This window comes from Patagioenas fasciata, unplaced genomic scaffold, assembly GCF_037038585.1.
Source record: "Patagioenas fasciata isolate bPatFas1 unplaced genomic scaffold, bPatFas1.hap1 Unplaced_4, whole genome shotgun sequence".
NCBI classification, from domain to species: domain Eukaryota; kingdom Metazoa; phylum Chordata; class Aves; order Columbiformes; family Columbidae; genus Patagioenas; species Patagioenas fasciata.
Genome location: NW_027288756.1, coordinates 2278875 through 2284000, shown reverse-complemented (window position 1 = coordinate 2284000; position 5126 = coordinate 2278875). Strand labels below are relative to the sequence as shown.

The 5126-nt window shown below is 59.8% G+C and overlaps 1 long non-coding RNA gene across 1 annotated transcript; it reads left to right on the top strand.

The window, feature by feature from the left end:
* Positions 1 to 262: 262 nt before the first annotated feature.
* LOC139826857 (uncharacterized) lies at positions 263 to 863 on the top strand. Its single transcript, XR_011736985.1, has 3 exons — positions 263 to 358; positions 681 to 746; positions 835 to 863. It is a non-coding gene; the product is annotated as an uncharacterized lncRNA (long non-coding RNA).
* The last annotated feature ends 4263 nt before the right edge of the window (positions 864 to 5126 follow it).

Sequence of the window (5126 nt, the reverse complement as noted above, 5' to 3'; positions counted from 1 at the left end):
GGAGGAGGTGACGATGCCGGGTGACGGGCCAGGAGGAGGGCTGGCACCAGTTCCAGAAAGAGCTGCAGAGACAGATGGACTGCAAGGTGAGGGCTCGTCCCCTCTACGCAGAACTGGCACCTTGGGGGCCTGGCAGCCTGAGGCAGCATCCTTGCGAGGGTGCCCCCTCCCGGCTGTCCCCCTGGGGACCGCCATGTCCCATCCTGGGGTAGATGGCTGAGGGTGTCACCCGTCTACAGCTGGACCGCTGGGAGCTGGGGGCGTTCCGGGAGCAGCAGGAGGAGCGGTGGAAGAGCCTCAGCGGGCAGCTCCAGAAGGCGCTGCAGCCAGAGCGTGACGATGCCGCTGGGATTAGGAAGTGAGTGCGATGAGGACCGCGGTGCCTTTGGCAGTGCCGGCCCTGTTCCTGCTGGCTGTCCCAGCTCGTGCCGCTGTGGTACCCTGGCGTGGGAGCCGTGTGGGCAGCGCCCCTGGGGATGCTGAGCAAGTGGCTGTGCCTTGTGCTCCTGCCAGCTGCAGCTTCCCAGTGATGGAGGGGGCACAATGAGGGGGCACGTGTGGGAGGAGCCCTCCCGAACCAATCTTGAGGGGTGGGTGCAGAGGCTTTTTGTGGCAGAGGACGGTGTGCAGGTGGGGCTGTGCCCCCCAGGAGCTCCCCAGCCCTTTTCTCCTCTCTCCAGGCAGCTGCTGCCTGGTTTCCATTGCCTGTCCTGCGACCGGCCCCTCCACACGCTGGCGCCTGGACCGTAACTGCCCCCTGACCCCTCCCTGGCGTCGAGTGACACATGGGGTGCCACCTGCCGGGCACTGAGCACCCCGTGTCCTGTCCCACAGGGAGCGGACGGGCGAGTGCAGGTACCCCACTGTTCAGCAGAGCTGCGGGGGCCCACACACCCTCATGCCCCCGCGCTTCCAGCCCCAACCGCCCAGCACCCCACGGCCGTCCCCATCCGGCGCCCGCAGCCCCAACAATGTAGGGATGACGGAGGTGGGGAGGGGGATGCTGAGCCTGCGGGGGGATCCATCCGTGCCTCAGTTTCCCCAGGGAGAGCTGGCTGGGGGAGGGTTGCTGGGGGATGCGGAGTGGGGCCCCGTGTTTGGGTCACACGCTCTCCCCTTCCCAGAAGGACGCGATGCAGCTGTCGGGCCAGGACGGCACTGATGGGAACCGGCAGGACGAGCAGCTCTCCATGATGGGGGCCTCTCAGCTGCCGACAACGCCAAGGGCCACCCCAGACACCACGACCTCGAGGAGCCGGCCAGGTATGGCCCTGTCAGGGGACCGGGGGGCAGAGGACACCCTGCTGTCTGGGGGGACGGGTCTGTGCCCGCAGCTGGGCAGGGCGGGACGGGGGTCTGGGCTCTGGGCTGGGATGTGGGAGCAGCACGGACTGCTGGGGCAGCCGCTCCTCGTGGTGGAGCTGGAGGGAGCTGGGGGGACATGGGGGATGGTGCTGGCAGTGTGGGACAACAGCCTGCGTGCTTCAGGGTGGGGGCAGCGACTGCAATAAATGGCTATGGGCAACCAAGTGCCGGTGTGGTCTGAGTGGGGGTCCCTGGGGCAGGATGGCAGAAAGCCCCGCTGTGTTTGCTTTTCAGGAGAAAAATTAGTGCTAAAAAGGCACTTTGGGGGTGCCCAGGTGGATCCGGTCTTATCCAGGGGCCCCCAGAGGGAGCACTGGCAGCAAACTGGTGGGCACCAGGGCAGAGCCAGCAAAGGCCCATCCTGCACCCCGGGTGGGGCTGAGGCGTCCATGGGCTTCAGAAACACCCGCTGGGACTAACTGGGGGCACGGGGTGAGGGGGTAACCAGGGGGCTGTGCAAGAAGCCGGGCTGACGGTCGGCAGCCAGAGGAGGGGAGCGCTTTGCTCTGGGTCGGGGGACCCAGAACTGGGGGCACGCAGCAGCTCCGCGCCCCGCCCCGGGGTGCCCACAGCCCCATGTCGCAGCACTTTGCAGCCGCAGGAAAGCGCCCGGCACTTCCGGTTGATGGGCGCTCTGGTCACGCCCACAGCCCTCGGCTGACAGACGGGGCCCTCGTTTAATGAAACGCCTGGGAGCAGAGAAGCTTCTGGAGCACTGACCGTATACGGGCCCAGCTCAGATTCCCTTGGGCTTGACAAGGAGGCTGTGGGACCTTCCGGCGGTTTCGGTGCGGGGCTGTGGGCGGAGCGTTGTCCTCAGACTGCGGACCCTGCGGGAGCTCCCCGGGCAGAGCCCCCCCTGCCCCGCCGGCCGGTGGTTGTGTCTGCTGGGGACCCTGCGGAGCCACCAGCTTTCGTGAGTGGGGATGTGCCTTTGGAATTGTCATTCAAAAGGTAGATGAGCACAGCTCGGCTTCAGCCAGGACGCCTCTGTGCCTTTAGTTTTTGTTTTTCCCTCACCTTCCCTTTTGTGCGGAGCGGCCCGGGACGGGGGGGTGTGGGTGTGTGTGCTGAGGGAACACCTCGTACCCAGCAGCCTGCTCCGTGCCGCTGCTCCTTGTCCCTGCATTTATATATGATACACAAATGAAAAGCAAACGGGGGGGGGGTGCGTGGGAGCAGGAGTGGCTGGGGGCTCCCGGGCCGGGCCTGATGCCTGCAGCGCCTCACGCTTTCCCGCTCCCGTCGCGCCGCCATCTTCGGTGTGGGCAGTGAAGCCGCTGCACTGAGGCTGTGCCTCGTGCCACCGGGTAGGAGGGGAGCTGGTCGCTCTGGGAGCCGCTCTTGGGAAGCGGGCGGCACACCCCGCCGAGGAGGGGGAGTTAACGTCCTTCGAGTCCTCCTCCTTGGGTACCGGCGCCGTTCGGGCGGTGGCTGATGAGGTGTCTGTGGCGGGGCGGGGAGAGCGCGGCCGCTGTGCCCTCACTAGAGATGGCGGCGGGGCGGTCTCTCGCGCGGACAGGACGGCGGCCGCGGGGAGCGGCGCTGCAGCCCCTGGCGGAGCTCGCGTGGCTGGGTGAGGGGACGGGACCCCCCTCCAGCCTCGCTGCCTGCCAGGGATCCCCCTTCCCCTTTTCCAAACCTCCCGTTCCCCCTCAGCTCAACCCCTCCTTTCCCAGCCAGAGGGAACCCATTCTCTGCCTGGCCACCCCCATCTTGGGGTCACTTGTCCCCTGGTTCCTGAGGTTCTGCCGGGTGGGCGTGGGGCGGGTTTGGGTCGGGCTGAGCCGAGGCCCGGCTCCCGGGGGGATGCTCTGCAGGGAACACCCCCCGCCCCAGGAGCGCTGCTGCTCCGGTTTATTTTCATATTTCCCGCCCCTAGCACTGCGCCCCAGCAGTGAACCAGCAGACTGCAGGTACCGAAGGGATCTCCTCCTCCTCCCCACCCCTTAAGGGGCGGTGATCACTGCAGGAGTAAGAAAAGGATGCTGCAGGAGTAAGAAAAGGATGCTGCAGGAGCTGGGGTTGCCTTCTACATCTGTTGTTTCTTGCTTCAGAGCTGCGCCGGGGCTGCAGGACTCTCTGGCCGTGATGGTGAGCGGAAACAACTTTACAATCTGTCAAGTCATAAAACTTCCCAACTCACAAGGTTATAAAGCAGGTATGTTCATTTCGACGTCGGGCGCAAGGGGGATCGTTCCACCGTTCATGCGCAACTTCTAACAATATGAGGTGTGTTTAAATACAGTAAGGTGTTACGTATTCATAATGACCCCAGGAACGCCTCTACATATTCATAACCTTTCCCACTTCTTATTAAAATGAGTCCCAGGTGATCATTTCCATAGTCGCCTCCTTGACCCCTCCCTGTTGCACCTGCGCAGTGCCATCTGGTGGTCTTGAGGAGGGGTCTTTGGATGAAGGCTCCTTCAGCCTCGTCACAGTGAACTCTTTACCTTTGGCTCATTATGTGGAATTGACTGGAACCCAAGCTGCCAAGTCGATTGAAATCAGACTGGTTCCGCCCTTTTGCTGTAAATCTTAGTTATCTCGTCTTCTCAAGTTTACATCTAGGTGCTGTAAAACCTCTTACCTTGGCATTCGACGAGGTTCTGTTTTTTCTTAACATAATGGGTTAGTTAGTTAGTTAGTTCCCTCTATCAGTTTCCCCCTTTTCGGGAAGGTTAGTAAATTCTTGTACTAACATGATGATTCCCTATTTAACCTTTTCTCGGACCACAAGTAAGAAGGCTGCTTCGACAGGAGAAGACTTATCTTTCTCCCTCGAAGAACAAACAAATTCTCATGTTGAACAAAACATTCGTGTTGCTCTTCTGGGGCAGCTGATGACCGGGTGGCTGGTGCCCCGGCAGCAATGGCATCTGTTGGGCTGCAGCGGGAGCTCGCGCTCTTTGGCGTGGTGACCCCGCTCACTGCAGTTCCTAGCACTTTCCTTTTGGGTTTCTTCTTCCCAGTGCGATGGCCAGGTCCAGTTTGGTGTTATTTTTTAAAATCATTAGTTTATACCCCGTTCCTTTTGCTGCCATTTCAGGATCTATAGGCGTGCCTGAGATTTGCATGGCTTGGACTACTGAATGTATTAACCGAACAAAGCACGGGGTCATACGTGGCACAAACAGTAAACCCAGATATGCACGTACTATCATGAAGCCTATTTTCTTCCACCAGGCTCCCCCAGATAAGTTACCCCACCAATGGCTACTAAGTATAGAATTCCATTTCTGTATTGGTACATGTGCAACGCGTTTTATCTCCTCTGCTATTGTCATTATGGCTTCCCCATTGCCATCTCTTTCCAAACAACACTCCGAAGTATTCAGTTTCCCACAGACGCCCCCCTCTCTTCAGCTAAAAGACAATCTCAAGCTACCTGATTTTGGTACACTGCAGCTCTGGTCTGAGACAATTGTCTCGCTATGAGATTCAGTGCCTCAGCCGTCTGGTTGCTTATTATTTCAACCACTGCTTGCAACCGAATAATTTGGTTTAGCATATATATAGGGGCATGCCATCCCCAGTTTCCATCTTGGGCCCATGTGGCTGGATCATAGTATTCAGATATTCTTTGTGCAGGCCATTCACCATCTTTCCAAGTTTGCATTACTCCTATGGGGCATTTATTAAACTCCTCTCTGTTTCAAGTTTTGTCTTGCACTCCCCCTCCATCTGAATAGGCCCTCCTACCAACTTGTGTAAAACAGATCCTCTGTTCTCCTCTAGGGCAGGAGGCAGAGCCTACA